At 46.0% G+C, this 17,482-nt stretch overlaps 1 pseudogene; it reads left to right on the top strand.

The window, feature by feature from the left end:
* The first annotated feature begins 5,262 nt into the window (after positions 1 to 5,262).
* On the top strand, positions 5,263 to 17,228 carry LOC112244671 (annotated as a pseudogene).
* The last annotated feature ends 254 nt before the right edge of the window (positions 17,229 to 17,482 follow it).

Below are 17,482 nucleotides of genomic sequence, written 5' to 3'. Positions count from 1 at the left end.
GGTTGTTGAATGATGAATAACAGACAAGCTAAATATGTTATCTCAAAACGTTGCATAATGGATGCTTGGTCTGTTGCCAACATTGCCCACATTCCTACAATGTCACCCCTTGTAATTATTGGTCATGAAATGCCCCTTACCCTTGCTGAACACACCCATGGGTGCGTAAATGAATTGATTAGCGCAATGGGAAAAGGGTCTCGTGTTCACACACACACTAATGCCAAATTGGCTGGCAATTAATGAAGAAGTGGCTGTTTAAACAATAGGAGAGGAGCTATGCTGGGAGCAGATCTGCTGGTGCACCATCACCAGCCATAAAGAAGAGCGTGCCACGCAGCTAGTCAAGGGGGAGGGGGGGGGAGGTTAGAGAGGGGAGTTTAACTCCTATTAGTGGGACAATAGGCCCAGCCCTGCAACGTCAGTCCCCAAATCCGCACAGCCCCCTGACCCAGCACCCCCAATCCTCAATCCCAGCTGGGCCCAGGAATCAGTCCCCAATACTTATACAGACCTATCTTCCCCCCTCCCCTCCATCCATTATGCCTGCCTGCCTGCCTGCCTGCATGGGCCTAATTCAGTAGACATCATCTGTGCCTATCCCTCTGCTATGATGAAGAGTGAAGGAGGCTAGTGAAGGAAAAGATGAAAGGAGAGAGGGAGAGCTGCTGGCTATAGCAATATCCACTGGTAATAAGGCATGTTTATGCTTATACCAGAGGGTCTTCCTGTGGTACGACTTGAGCTGATAATACAACTAAGCCTTTAGCATTCTATGCTTATTATAGCATGGTCATTGATCTTATCCATTTCACCTAATGGAGCTTATCAACACTAAAAATGTGAGAAAGCACTGTGAATACAGTGAAGCACACATAAAAGATGTTAATTTTCACTATGGCATCCGTCTATTTCCAAAGCCGGCCTCTCCCCTTCATGCAGGGGTTCCCAGGGTTAGGGAGAGGGGATAGTATGGGACGAGTCAATTAAGGATTCTGCGACACACTTGCAACTGGGCTTGACTCACTAGCAGCCCCCCACACACACACACACACACAAAAAACATACAAACCGACACAGGGAAAAATATAGGGAGGACGCAACCAATGAAGGGATTTACTTGTGTTTGCCTTCTCTGCCTCGACCCTGAACCCCCTTTTCATCGTCCTGGGGGGCTTAGCCACCTTCACGCCACAGTCACAATGGAAACTGTGAAGTTCACTGCCAAGTCTGAGGCGACAATAAACAATGAAGGGACTGGGGTAGGGGGCTGCTTTGGTGACCGAATGCAAGCTGTCCTCCGCCCGGCCCCCTCAGTCCCCTCACCCAACTCTCTCATGACCTTTTAGGGGCTGGGGTCACAATCTGGGGCTGAGGGCTAGAGATTTGGGATTTTGTGGGGGTGGAGTGTGAGGGAAAGCTAGGGGGATGGGGCCGGGGGTCCCTGTCCTCAGTGTTCTGGATAGCCCCCCTTCTGCTTATTATGAGCCCCCAGATGGGTGGTGAATTTATCCCTAAACTTAACACTTAATCACACTCCGTGGCACAGGGGCGAATGCAGGGCTGCAGTGGTAAAGATGGGCTTTGCATTCTGACTGTGTGGAATAAGGCTGGGAACTCATAAGGCACAGCTGAGCTTGGCTGCTTCTATATGGCATACATTGATGATAAATAATATCATCATTCGCTTTATGCCTCTGATTTCAAGCACAAATGAAACAAATCTACTACTAAAAACAAATGATTAAAGTTTCCTTCTTGAGCAACCCCAAAATAATGCTGTTTCCAGCACTCTCACCCCTCAAAGCAACACAATTTGACACCAGTCTTAACTGCTTCCCTCGTAGTCCCTTCTTACATTACACTCTCCCTCTATCCCCAGCATGGAAGTCCCCAGATATCTCTAATCCAGTATGTCCCCACAGAAGATCTGACATGCAGCTAATCTTTAGTTACCGTGACCGACATCTCACTCTCTGTACATCCCCAGCATTGCGTCCCCAGGTATTCCATTATTCACTGCTTCCCCTTTCATCAGATGTTAAGCTTGACTGAGTGTCTCTGGGTAGTGCAAGTAGTCGTTCTGAACTACAAAGACCTGGGGCCCAAGCTTCCCAGCTGTGTCAGGCAGTGTGACTTGGGGCCTGTTCTAAGACTCCATGCCAGAGTGACTTGGGGCCTGTTCTAAGACTCCATGCCAGAGTGACTTGGGGCCTGTTCTAAGACTCCATGCCAGAGTGACTTGGGGCCTGTTCTAAGACTCCAGTCCAGAGTGACTTAAGCTTCGACCTGGTCCTGGGTCATAGTATTAAAATCCAGAATTGATCTATTTTGCAAAGCAGATATGAAGGAGATTGTAAAATAAGTTATGTTTTCGAAGGGTTTGAGATTGCTTGTACTGCGGCTGCTTGTTTGGCATGCATCCATGTGTGCATTGATTGTGTAAATGATGGACTTTTACCCAGAATGGCCCATGCACTCATATAGTATAAAGTTGTTGGAAGGTGCAGGTGATTGAGAATAATTGTATGTCAGTGATTGAAAGGTGTATAACCAGAATCTAAATGTAATGATCAGGTATCTACTGGAGCGAGAAGATATCTTCATTTAGATTAAGATGCTTCAAGGATCAGTCCTGTGGATGCACAGCTATGCTGTGAATAGACTGTAGTTTCTGGTTAGATGTTATTTGTTACAGAGGGAGTCAATAGAGGTGGATTAATGGGAAAATGGGGAGGGATTAAATGGAGTAAAGGGAGGCTAATTGGACAAACAAAAAAACAACTGGAGGTAGTGGAGATTACACAGCATGTGTTGGAGCAGAGCCAAGAGCTGGAGTTTAGACTGGGTCTCCCAGAATGGGCTGATGTGGGAGAGGGGGCTATGGGAGAGGACTATGGCGAGGATGGGAAGACTATGGATGGATAGGGGGAAGGAGTTGGGAAAGAAAGAGCAGCTGTCTGGTGTGTTTTGGTGTGATGTTTGACAGTTGCAGAGGTTTGCTATGGTCGGCCGTGTTGATGTTTGTTGTGGCTGGGTAGTGTGTATTGTTGTTCTTCGGAAGGGTCACAGGGTCAGGGGATCCAGACGTCACACGCTACAATTCCACAGCTCGCCACGTTAACATAAGAGACCGAAAATGAACTGAACCTTTTCTTCGTCTCAGCATCTCTCCTTTTTTTTTATCTTGAACAGCTGGGAAAGGTGGATTGGTCTTTAGAATGGGTCAGGGGAAAGGGAGAGGGTTAAAAATCAAGGGGAACAGAAGGGGTATCGCCAAATGGTGCGTATAATTGGGGGACGAGCGTGTCGACGGAATCGGTGACGGGGTTCGATGTAGTGTGAGAGATGGGGGTGGCATGGGAAAGTCACCTCCAAGTTCAAGTTAAAAAGGGGAGAGGGGGACAGGGGGTGCAGTAGAGTGGAGAGGGGGCAGATGTTCTCATCTGAGTGGGCGATGACTAAAGGGGACAGAGGGGGAGAGGGGTGTGTGGGGGGGCTATCACTAGTCATCCAACCAGACTCCATTGAAGTCATCCAAACTTGACCCCTAACCCCTCTCTCTCCCCCCTTCTTCCCACTTCTTGCATTGTTCAGGCCCTCTCTTGCATCAATGGCTCCATGGCATTCGGCACTATTGTAAGGCAGTTTTGGGAATTAATTGTGTTTGCGTGTGGGGGAAGGAGGGGGGGCACCGTGAAAGGCAGAATAGGATGGGGGGTGGAGGTAACTAACAGAGCTATCAATCAGGCTGGAGGAAAGTCAAGTGCAAGTTCACCCTTCTGAAAACTACCCAAACAGACTCCTCTGAAGACATTATCTTTGCTCCCCTCCCTCTGCGCTGTTGTTTCTCACTTTTTCAGTCCAATACCCCTTCTCTCTCTCTCTCTCTCTCTCTCTCTCTCTCTCTCTCACACACACACACACACACACACACACACACACACACACACACGCTTGGAGAATGAAGCTGTCACCAGTGCACACAGTGTGTGGTGCTCACCACTGAGAGAGGCAGTCTGACTTTTCACAGGGTCTCATTGTGGGGTAGAGTTAGGGCTTCAGGCTGTCTGCTCTTGCTCAATGAAACTGGCCATTTATCAGTGTGTGATTCCCAGCCTAGCGCTATAAACCCAGCCAAGCAGTAATCCAGCGTCCTCTTTTTCCCCTCTTAATCTCTCATTAACAACCCTGTTATTCAGCGGTAATTAAGGTGTTATTAAGAACACAAGGGCCTGGATTATGTCCAACATCTAGTTGGGCAGAGATGCACAACTTGGTTTACAAAGTTTGGGTCTTTTTACGTTTTTTTTAACTTAACCTTTACTTGATATTTCAATATAAAGGAGCTGTAGGGCAAGAGGAATAATGGAAAATACATTAAACAAGATACAAAATGCCAGTAGAGAATGGGCCGTAATGGTAGATTCCTCAAGAACTCTAAAACACACTGTTTATTTCTTATAAATCTATCCACCAAGAAAGGTGCTTCACAATATTTCCCCAGAACCAGATGGTCATATATTGTCGGTATTGGAAGCTCCTAAACTTGCTAACTATCTAGAAGCTATATTTTACAATGGTGATCTAACACTGTGATATGTGCTTAAGGCACTACACAAAACCGATAGTTAGGTTGTTAACAGAGAATAATTTATGAAAAAAGTCCACTTAAATCGATGATATCAGCACTTTGGTGGCTTCATCAGCCATCTTTCAGTGTCTTCCCCCCCCACCTTAACGTTGAGTGGGCATCGTAAAATGTGGTCTTCAATTCGTTCATGACTCTATAAACGGAGGAGCACCACCCCTGGCCCTTCTCTGCTTCTTGAGGTTAACATTGTAAAGCCTGCAGGCAGGGAGAGTTTCAACCTCTGGCCCTCTGAAGGCTCTGTACTGGAATCACTGATTGATTGGTGTAGTAGTGTAATAGTAGGTGATAGGTCATATTCCCATGTCGGTTCAGTTTTAAGAGTATTTTTTTGTGTGTGTGTGTGTGTGTGTGTATGTGTGTATGCAATCATTATTATCATCCTCATTTTCATCTTCATCATTGTCATTTTTCAACAGCCTTCTTACTTTCATCATTACCCTCTTCACCACCACCACCACCACCACCACCACCACCACCACCATCATCATCAGATGCTCCATTCTGTCCTGAGGATCTCCCTTGTCAACTTCATCAGCCCTCTTACCTCCATCATCATCATCCTTATCATCATCTAAATGGAGGAGAACTTCAGCAGTACCTGACCTCCCATGCTCCTCTTCTATCTCCCAGTGTTGGGCAGAGCCTCCGAGCTGGCCTTCCTGAAGGAGCCCAATGATGTCATCGCCGTGCGTGACCGGCCCCTGATGCTGGACTGCCAGGTAGAAGGGGAGGGGCCTATCTCTGTGATGTGGCGGCGCAATGGAGTGTCCGTTCCCACCGGGCCGAAGGCTAGCGTGTTGGCCAACGGAACTCTCCTGATCAAGAGCTTCCAGAAGAGGAGAGAGAGCAACGAGACGGACGCTGGGGAGTATGCCTGTGCTGCCCAGAACCACTATGGCATGTTGATCAGCCGCAAGGCCAGGGTTCAGCTGGCATGTAAGTTATACACACACCACAGACACGCACAGGCACATATACATATTGGAGTGCTCACACACACACATTAGTAGTCATACATAAGACAGATGATACACATACGGTATACTGTAAGAGTCATGTGTGACACATTACATGGCATGCAGAAGTTATATGTAAACTCTTTGAAATGGCTAGCAAGCCATTGAAGTGAACATAGCATCTCACATAAACCGGCTCCCATGCTGGTCAAGACATTCTTTATGTGTGTTCATTCATTTGATACTGCCCATTGTGCCTTTAAATCATACCTGTCTGCTTTAATCCTCCCTTCCCACCCCTCACTCCATTATTTGACCAGCCCCCCAGTTGGGACTGAACATTAATAACCACAGCACCTCCCCCCACTCTAAACCCCCCACTGAGTGGACAACCTTTCATTCACTCACTCCCCTGACCCCTCCCTCTGGCCAAATAAAACCAGAACTGGGCTGTTGGGGGTTGGGAGGTGCAGGGGGTTGTGGGTAAACCAGCAGGATTATGGCTCTTGGGAGGATTGGTGGTGCTCCCCTCAGGGAAAGGGGTTACCATGGCGATTCACAACGGCAAAACGCCCTACCCGTATTGATTACAAAATCCCATAGGTTGTTGGGCAGTTGTTCTAAGAAAGACCTGTCTCCAGGGACTTTGTTGTTTTCGGGTTCTAGGACATTGAAAACTGTCTTGGATATGTCTATTTAAAATCTCTGATCTATTTTCTCTCACACACAGCTCTCCCTAAGTTCCACATACACCCAGAGTCCATGTCGGTGGATGAGGGTGGCGTTGCCAGATTGACCTGCCAGGTGAACGGAATCCCAGAGGCCAGCATCTCCTGGGAGAAAAACAGAACTGCTGTGAATACTGACGATAACAGGTAACACATGGATACGCACACACACACACACACACACACACACACACACACACACACACACACACACACACACACACACAATGCACACACACACACATAGACACACACACACACACACACACACACAACACACGCACACACACACACACACACACACACACACACACACACACACACACACACACACACACACACACACACACACACACACACACACACAGACACACACACACTATAATTCTCCTTTCCTGTATTCAGGTACACCATCCTGCCCACAGGGATCCTGCAGATAACCGGTGTAAGGCGGGCTGACAGTGGTGTGTATCGCTGCGTAGCCACCAACATCGCTAACACTCGCTACAGCCATGAGGCCCAGCTCACTGTCACTGGTAAGTGAAGCTGTCCTTTCTGAGTCTGTATGTGTCTGCTAATGTGTTGTTACCATGCTGTGTTGTAATGTGTTGCTGCCTTGCTATGTTGTTGTCTTCTGTCTCTCATTTATGTAGTGTTGTGGTGTCTCTCTTGTTGTGATGTGTGTTTTGTCCTATATTTCTATTTATTTATTTATTTTTAATCCCAGCCCCGTCCCTGCAGGAGACCTTTTTCCTTTTGGTAGGCAGTCATTGTAAATAAGAATTTTTTCTTAACTGACTTGCCTAGTTAAATAAAGGCTAATATTTTTTTATTTAAATAATAACAAATATGCCCATAGATTTGTGCATTTACTGTATTTTTGACTCTTCACCATTTCCTGTCTTCTCTCTCTCTCTCACTGTCTTTCTCTCACTGTCTTTCTCTCACTCTCTCTCTCTCTCTCTCTCTCTCTCTGTCTCTCTCTCTCCATCTCTCTCGCTCTCTCTCTCTCCATCTCTCTCTCTCGCTCTCTCTCTCTCTCTCTCCATCTCTCCCTCTCTCTCTCTCTCTCTCCCTCTCTCTCTCTCTCTCTCTCTCTCTCTCTCTACAGTGGCAGCTCCACGGATCTACAAGGAGCCGGTGATTCTGTCGGGTCCTCAGAACCTGACCATCACTGTGCACCAGACCGCCATCTTGGAGTGCATCGCCACTGGCAACCCTCGACCCATCGTGTCCTGGAGTCGGCTGGGTAGGGCTGTGCTCTACATCACTCTACATCACTGTCCCCTCTCACACACCCTACATCACTGTCCAAACCCAATACCAGATCCTTCTACCACAGAGAGTATTGTCTCATAACATCAATTTGTTATCGCTAACAGGTAAAATCAATTTGTTATTGTCACCTTTGTGACACTTTTTAGGATTACAGAAGTGACAGCAAACATACACATGATATAAGACTTCAATGTGGCCTTGGTAGTCGGACATTGACTGAATGCTGCCTTAATATTGTTGAGTAGTTCTGTGCTAAATAGATCATCCATGTTTGCTACAGATGAGACCTTCAGCTCTCTAACTCTCCCCTCTTTCTCTTTATCTCTCTCTTCTCCTCCAGACGGGCGCTCCATCGGGGTGGAGGGTATCCAGGTGCTGGGTACGGGGAACCTGATGATCTCAGATGCCAACTTGCAACACTCTGGGGTATACGTGTGCTCTGCTAACCGCCCTGGCACCAGGATGAGGCGTACTGCACTGGGCAGACTGGTGGTGCAGGGTGAGTCGTAGTACCCATCAATCTCACACCAAACACACTAGTATTAACCCTCACACCCCAAGCACACACAATGCAATGTTGGCTTTGTTGATACAGCACTTTTCAGATCTCCCACCCCAATATGTATCCCCCACCCACCATTACCAGCCTCCAGGAAACCACTCAAGCATCATCTCAACAGACCGGTGTCTCCCAGGCCTATGCTAAATGCACCCCTAGCCCCTACCCCAAAAACACTCCTCTAGATCTGAAATGAGTTGATAGGTAGAAAAAACATGTTAGACATTCCACCCAGCCAATCAGGAGACAAGTTGAAGCTATTAGCATCTGGTTGAACCCTATGTGATCTTTCCAGATCTACAGAAGAGGCTGGGGGTCAATTTGGAAATTCATCTCAAGTCTCCCTCAGGGGAACACCTCACTCTCCCAGGGCTCTGTTTTGGGGGGTAGAGATAGGGGGAGGGATGGGGAGATGGAGGGAGAGAGGTAATAAGCAGGATGGAGGATGGTGGGGATGCTGGGGTTATTTTAGGAAGGTCAGGCTATATTAACCTTTGGTAGATTTCACAATGACCTTAAGGGTGAACTGACATCCCCCAACTCTTCTGGTCACCTTTGACCTCCTGGCACGGGGCCTTAGTGTTCTGCTTTTGGCCAACATTTTCTTTTGATATTGGCGTTGATATTGGGCTCCAGCTGGACAAAGATAAAGGAGGAGATACCGTTTATTGGTGACCCTCCCTTATATACCTACCTCTCTGCTCTACCTATTTTAGCTCTTAATACCTTGTTTTATACTATAGCATCTTAATGGTGGTTCATCCCACGGATTCAACTCACAATTATGCTTACACAAATATAAACTCAGAGTAACACTCAAACACAAACACACTCAAATTTGAGTTTCAGAGTGAGTGTGTTCATAGTTGGAGTGTTTAGTCAGGTGATACTTTCCTGTACATCAGCAATACACTGCCGAATGGCACAGTAGTACACACATTTGTACATGTATAATGGTAGCTGGTGTTAATGGCTGAGTCTATCTGCTTGTCCTCACCACCCAACTCAATCAATCAATATCTGCTTTCTGTGTCTTTCAAAATCAGGATCTGGCATAGCACCCTTATTGTGCTCGGTGAATATATTCATTCATTTTTTAAATTGATGTTGCAAAAGGAACTAAGAGCATAACTTGATTTGAAAACAAAGAGATCAAACCATCAATAGGTTTGGAGGAGTACAATTGCAGTCAGCGTTCATATGCAGATATGAATCGGTTTAGTTTCCCTCGCTTTTTCATAACTTGATCAACACATGTATGTGTTGCATGTTACATGTATGTGTTGCATGTTACATGTATGTGCTGCATGTTACATGTATGTGCTGCATGTTACATGTATGTGTTGCATGTTACATGTATGCGCTGTATGTTACAGTGTGGATACCATTTCTGCTCTTTCTAAAACCACTCATACAGTTAATGTGGGGGTAGATAGCAACAATCCAGTCCATAATGTTAACACCATCTATATCAGGGACTCAGGCTATACCCAAATCTAACATCAATAAAACATACCTTGTGAATTATATTTAACTCAATCACTTGATATCTCACGTCAAATACCATCTGCCTCAATGTGCCTGAAAATCTCCCAAGTTTACTGATTCTACTTGAACTTGACCATTCTTTACCTTCTGCAGACCTTTTCAGTCTTATGAAGTCAAGTTAGGGCCAGTCTGGGCTGGCTTTGCATATTATGGGATGCCCTTTCAGACCTCATCTCCTGGTTGCGTCTGCCCCCAAAACTAATTTGGGGTGCTGGCTGCTGGGGGTCATAAATTGGCTGCACCAGGGGACCACCTGACCAGGACATATGCAGGCCACAGTTAGACAAAGGCTGCATAGCCACCATCTGTGGTGGCCATTAATGGACATTTTTGGAGGGTTTGATAATAAAACAATTGTGGAAAATCAAAACATAAGAGGAGAATCAAGTTTGGAATGTTAAAGTGGAACTTACAAACAAGCATTCTAAGAAGCCTTTTTAAACTTCAAATAGACTACAAGTGCATTGCAGGAAAGTTTTTCTGCCACCGGGTGATCAAATTAAGATCCTACATCTGTAGGTTGACAGAGAGAAAAGGAGAGCTATAGGGAGAACAGATACAGAATAAAACAGAGAACTGAAAAAAGACAAGATATAGAAACAGAATAAAACAGACAGTGCTAGCAAAGCCCAAGTGCCGGAGGAGGCGGAGCAGAGTGATGGTGCCAGAGTGAGGGATCACCTCTGACCTCCCACCCCTAACCCTCTTCCTGCAGGCCCTAAGGAAATGATGCATGAGATGGTTGGGGGTGGGGTTTAAGTTTTGGTGGCTGGGGGTGGGGCTATGATGGGGGTTTGGGTGCTATAGGCCTTTGATTGGCAGGCCTTGATGGAGCGAGACAGTCCCTGCTCCACCTCCCTGGCCTGTGGGGACACTTGTCTTTGTCACAGCTGCAGGCGACAGACACAGGCAAGGCCAAGTTCAGGGGACAGAGGCCACCGAGTGCCAGACAGACTCACAGAAGGGCTCAGGACACAAAGGGACACGACAGCCATTGTGTGTTTGCAAAACAGCTTATTCTAAGGGACGTCTATGTGTAGGCCTACAGGCCATTCCCATGGCTTCTGGTTAGCATCCTCATGCATAGAGAAAGCCATGAGTCACTTTCATTCACACCTTCTGAATATGTGCATAATATTCCAGGGAAGATAGGACAATTCACTATTGCCGTGTGGTGTTTGATTGGGACCTATGTGTCGTGAACTTTGTCCTGATGGAAGTTATGTTCGATTTTAGCCACGTCATGGTCATCTCATTGTATTGTTCTGATTACACTGGAATCAGGTTTACAGAGAGGGAAGCATATTCAGTATATTTCTGGATGATTCAGTATATTTCAGGTTTAGTTCTGTATGAGAAATGGTGTGAAACAGTTGAAAACCAATCTATGACTATGATTGGTTTTCATGATTGAGGACCTAAATGTGTGTGTGACCAGGATGCTGAAGTCGACAATATTCAATAAGAGTCACAGCAACATGCAGGAACACAGAAAACTCTAGATCGTCCAGCCACACCTTTGGTAGGCAAACAGCCAGACAGAGGGACAGGCAGACCCACATAAAAGCATTCACTGCAGGTTTCTCCTCTAGTTCATTGAAATAATAGGAACCACTAACCATCATTGAAATAACAGGGCTTGAATGCATCTCTACTCTAAATATATGGCCTCACCCAAGTTCAAGTGTGAAGTGCACTGTAGCCCAGGAGCGAGAGATGCTAGAGGGTAGATTCATTACCCGAACTTCCCCCAAATGCAGTAGTATGGAGCAGCCCCCATTCACTCTCACAATGGGAGCCATCTTTTTTGCTCTCAAATGAGCAAACCTGCACTCTCACCCTAACCACAGTCTCTCTTCTCTACCCCATCGGTCCCTTCTGCAGAGAGGCAGGCTGGGACAGCTGGGGAGCTCTCTGCAAACAGAATGACAATGACAATGACCCTGACTGCCATTCTGTCACCAGGCTCTCACACACACCCACCATTGATTGAGTGGTTTACTCTAACTCAATTTCAGCTCTCCACACTGCTGGAGCTGAAGTGAAATACACACTTATTAAACACTTATTCTAGACTGTTTGGAGTACTCCTGTCAGTCTAGGCATAAGGAATTGGAAAGTTTGTTGCTGATGGAAATCTCTAGAGGGCCATTTATGGCAGCTTAATGTTTCAACTTTCCTTAAACCAATATTTGGCCATCAGGTGGATTTCTGTTCTGGAGATGGAAGAAAAACTGTTAGGGAGATTAAATGTGTTCCTGTGGTTATATAAAAACGCTTAACACAATTTGTTGTCATATCCAAGTTCTGCTACCCTGGGAACCCTAACCGATATATATCTCCTCAATATCCTCAAATCTCCACAAGATTAAACCAAGCATTTATGTTTATCTTTTCGGTACACAAGCTTTAGAGGCCCAGCTTGTATGTCATCTTTTATTTTCCTGTCCCTTGTTAATGCAAAGAGATTGAGGCCCAGCGCCCTGGTTAGAAAAAGAATCCATCCCTGCCATTGATTGATGGCCGCCCCAACCCCCTTGCCCCCAGCCCCTTCACCCCTACACCCCCCACCCCACCTCCCTCTCCTCTTGGTCCGCTTTTCCCAGAGTCCTGACAATGGATTTGTGAGCTGGCTAATTTTTACGAGGGGGGTGGGGGTAGTAGTAGATCAATGAGATGCGTATGGAGGGGGGAGAGGCCTGAGGTTTTTGCACACAGACATTATGCCATTGTGGCAGCAAGACTGCCTCTGTGCCCCACCCTGTGTCCCTCTCCACTCGGGTGTCACGAGAGGGACGGACAGGGGTGTCGCTTTAATTTGGGGACGAGATGCTGCTGTCATGGATCATGAACTTGATTTTGGACTCCTTGTTTTGGCATATGCTCAGTTGGAGTCCGAGTCTGGACCTTAATGTTCTTATCTCGTTGGAGATGTGTTGGCTTTTCTTGTTTGGGGATTATTTGGGGATTTGGATTCAGAGGCAAACACTCATTCTGACCACAGAAAACACAGAACAGAATGAAATTTCATCCTTTTTAAGTTCTTTGAGTAACTTTCGACAATTTGAGCACAAACAGGGTATACAAAATATTGAGTGAACCCTAGAACTTAAATCAAGATTGTATCTCTTGTACACTGTCCATTAGCCCAAACATCATTTTGGCAAATTGAGAGCTCATCTTAGTCTCAGCCAGAATGGTCAGAATAATGTCAAGTCCACCTGTGTCAAGTGCATTGCTTAAACATCTATGCTGCCCTCTACTGTGCTTTATAGTAATTGCAAGACATAGGCAACACTGCACAGCCACTGAGCCCGATAATGGCAAGCCGTATCTCATTCTCTATTCATCTCCCTCCACACCCCCCTCTCATTTAAATGAAATCGAAATAAACTACATAATGTAGATATTGCCAAGCAGACTTTGAGCCAATACAAGATGGTGGAACATTCCATCACATACATTAATTACATAGCACGTAGCGAAATAGGAGAAGCTCACTCTCTTTTTCTTTCTCTCTATTCCCAGCTCCTCCTGAGTTTTTGCAGTGGCCGCAGTCTGTCTCCAGACCAGCAGGGAGCAGTGCAGTGTTCACCTGTATGGCCCAGGGAGTCCCCGAGCCTCACCTCATCTGGCTGAAGAACGGCAAAATCCTGACTCCTGGTGACAATGTCAAGCTCACCAACAATAACAGGTACAGTAGTTAGTATGCTTTTACTCATCTACATATACTTTTAGATCTGCAAATATAAGATTCAAATGAAACATTAAGTAATGTTATTAATAGATTCATTACACCACCATTATTAGTCACTCCAACTCTTAACATCTTAACAATACCCCCCACAGCACGCTGGCGGTGACGCGCATCACCACGGATGACGAGGCCATCTACCAGTGTATTGCTGAGAACAGCGCTGGCACCAACCAGGCCAGTGCCCGCCTGGCCCTCACCCAGTCCACGGAGTTGCCCGAGGCCCCTCAGGACCTGACGGCCACGGCTCTGTCCCCCACCACTCTACAGCTCACCTGGGCCCAGCCTGTCCCAGAGGTCACCGACGGCATAATCGGATATGTGCTGCACATCCGCATGTTGGGCGGTAAGGAGGCTGTTATAATATAATACAACTTCATTGTCCAAAGTGAATCGTATATTTTTGCTTTCTTATGTAATTCATATGGAGAATTTAATTTAAAAAATCCAGACAGTTATGCATCTAGAGCTTCTAGTAATACTCTAGTAGTACACAAGACTGCCTCTTTTTAATACCTTCCTCTCGTAAGATGCAAAGATGATGACCTCACTTCCTGTTTGCTGTCCCCTCCAGAGCCAGACAGCAGAGAGCTGCAGGAGGCTGTCAGTAAGACCACCTTCCAGCATGACTTCACCACCCTGGAGCCTGCCACCACCTACTCCATCTACCTCAAGGCCTACTCCCCTCTGGGAGCCAGCCAGCAGTCCAGCACTGTGGTGGCTACAACACTAGGGGGCGGTATGTCATGAAATGAGAGGAGATAAGCAGTTGCATATCAGAGTGACTAATTTCTCATGCACCTATATTTGTATTTGCTCATCTCTTTTATTTTCCTCACCTTTCTATATTTGACTGTTTCTGCAAAATCTTTCAGTTTTTCACATTTGGTTTGTTTATTCGAAGCCTTACTCATCTCTTTCCCTGTTCTCTATCTGTCTTCTCATGTTTGGAATTCAATTTGTATGTTAATCCACTCATCCTCTCTGTCCCTCTCCTCTTTCCCCTCACAGTACCCAGTTCTCCCAGTTTCTTCACCAAGGTGCTGAACAAGACGGCCATGCAGGTGTTCTGGGAGCTGCCCAGTAAGTCGGGCAAGGTAGAGGGCTTCAAGCTGTCCTACCGCGAGGTCCCCCAGCCCAACTTCCAGGGGCAAGAAGTATTTCCCGGTCACATCAACACCCACACCATCTCCCATCTAGGTAAGTGATGAGGTAGCATACTACTAACCACTGTCACTGCAGGGTCTCAGATTGCAATGACTCACACAAAGCAGACATTTTCACAATGCGGAGTGCCGGTACTGGTACCAAAAGGACCTTTGAAATGGAATGAATGTAACTGTGTATTAGGGTGTCGCTTTCTATGGTTGATTTTCCTACCTGGCCATCTCTGTTTCAGAACCCACTGCTGTGTATGAGATCCAATTGGTGGCCTACAACGGCAATGGGGACGGCACTGCCAACAAGCGTCTGGTTTCACTGGCCGAGAGTGGTACCAGCGCCAAGACTAGCTCCGGTGAGACACAAACACTGACCTTTAAGCTGATTTAGGATCATGACCCTATGTGTAACTGTCAGTGTAAAATGGTACTGTCAAACATACTACACCAGGGGGCGATGTGGAGCAATGATGCTGTCTTGTTAGTATGTGTGTCAGGGGTACATTTAAAAGAAAAATGTATCTAGAGCAATTAGGGTTAAGTGCCTTGCTCGAGGGCACATCAGCAGATTTTTCACCTAGTCGGCTCAGGGATTTGAACCAGCGACCTTTCAGTTACTGGCCCAACACTCTTAACCGCTAGGCTACCTACCGCCCCGAGTTGCAAAGGAAGGGTATATTACTGGAAACGTTCAAAGTTTACCAGTTACCTACCAGAATTTTTGGTAACTTTCAAGATTTGTATGTCATTTATCAAAAGACATCTAGAGGCCGTTGGATACTTTAGATTATCACAGATGTCCGTAGTTATCGGTGGCCCTCTCTCTGGCAAGATCACACGTAAAATAATTAAGTAAGGTGATTTTAAATAAAAAGAATATTGAATGACAAAGCTGTACAACATTATCCTAAATAAAAACTATCAACTTAGTGAATACCATTAGTAATATGAGGGTTTCATAATGAAATATCCTTTCCATATTTTTTTTTACACACTTTTATTTATTTGACTATTTCAATATGTATTTGCTGTCAATGTTTTGGCGTCAGACTGGTGGCAGATGTGAAAAAAGTCAATGTTGGAAGAGTTGCAAAGTTAATTGAAAATAATGCCGCTGTTGATTAGATGCTTTTTTTTCATGAATTCAGCAATTTTTTCATGAACCATATGGTCTATCTGCTAGAAACTCATGGAGAATATGGACACAGATATAAGAAGTTGTTCCCTCTCCTTGTTCGGGCGGTGTTCGGCGGTCGACATCACCGGCTTTCTAGCTGCCACCGATCCATGTTTCATTTTTCCTTTTGTTTTGTCTGTTTTACACACCTGGTTCCCATCTCATGATAATGTTCCTTACTTAACCCTCTGGTTTCCCTTTCTGTTTTGTGCGTGATTGTCTTTCGTGTGTTGGAGTTCGTATCCTGTTTTGTATTTATTTTATAATGGGATTTTTGTTCCGTTCTCGGAAATGAGTAAACACAGTGGTTTTACTCTTACCTGTGTCCTGCGCCTGACTCCTTCGCTCTCCTCTAGATAGACTCTGACAGTTTGACACGTGTTCTGCTCAGTAAACACAGTGGTTTTACTCTTCCCTGTGTCCTGCGCCTGACTCCTTCGCTCTCCTCTAGATAGACTCTGACAGTTTGACACGTGTTCTGCTCAGTAAACACAGTGGTTTTACTCTTCCCTGTGTCCTGCGCCTGACTCCTTCGCTCTCCTCTAGATAGACTCTGACAGTTTGACACGTGTTCTGCTCAGTAAACACAGTGGTTTTACTCTTCCCTGTGTCCTGCGCCTGACTCCTTCGCTGTCCTCTAGATAGACTCTGACAGTTTGACACGTGTTCTGCTCAGTAAACACAGTGGCTTTACTCTTACCTGTGTCCTGCGCCTGACTCCTTCGCTCTCCTCTAGATAGACTCTGACAGTTTGACACGTGTTCTGCTCAGTAAACACAGTGGTTTTACTCTTCCCTGTGTCCTGCGCCTGACTCCTTCGCTGTCCTCTAGATAGACTCTGACAGTTTGACACGTGTTCTGCTCAGTAAACACAGTGGCTTTACTCTTACCTGTGTCCTGCGCCTGACTCCTTCGCTCTCCTCTAGATAGACTCTGACAGTTTGACACGTGTTCTGCTCAGTAAACACAGTGGCTTTACTCTTACCTGTGTCCTGCGCCTGACTCCTTCGCTCTCCTCTAGATAGACTCTGACAGTAAATCTCTTTAGTTCATCTTTCGGATCACAGAAAGAACATTTCAGTGTGTGTCAAGTATATACACAAGGACAATATTTGCCTCATGATATTAAAGGTAAAGCAGATCGCTGTATCGACACCACAGATGGTGTAAGTCGTGGCACTTGTGCGTGTGTGCGTGTGTGCGTGCATTTTTGCGTATGTATGTGTATCCCGCTACTGTTTTTCCACTAACAAAACCCATTTTTGTGCGTATTTGTCCAGGTGGGCAGAGCCCATGTAACTGCAAGCAGGAGGATGAGGGGTCCATGACTGGCATTGTGGTGGGAATCCACACTGGCATGGCATGTATCATTTTCTGTGTGCTGTTCCTCATGTTTGGCTACCGCCGCAGGTAAGCAAGCACTTTTTGGTATATAATAATAAAGTATATGATAACAGAATATGTTTTGAATATGGTTTTAGTGTAATAACTTTGGATTTTAATGTGTACATTGCTTTATTTATTATTGCCTGGATATTGAGTCACTGACTCGAGGACATGGGTCTCATTCCATGTTTGAATGCTTCTCTCCCCAGCTTCTTCTGCAGGAAGGGGACCCAAGATGGCTGGTCAGGGCCCCGAGGAGGAGACAGGAACCAGCGGGCTGGC

The sequence above is a fragment of the Oncorhynchus tshawytscha genome, linkage group LG03 (genome assembly GCF_018296145.1).
Source record: "Oncorhynchus tshawytscha isolate Ot180627B linkage group LG03, Otsh_v2.0, whole genome shotgun sequence".
Taxonomy (NCBI): domain Eukaryota; kingdom Metazoa; phylum Chordata; class Actinopteri; order Salmoniformes; family Salmonidae; genus Oncorhynchus; species Oncorhynchus tshawytscha.
This window is presented reverse-complemented; position numbering and strand designations above follow the sequence as displayed.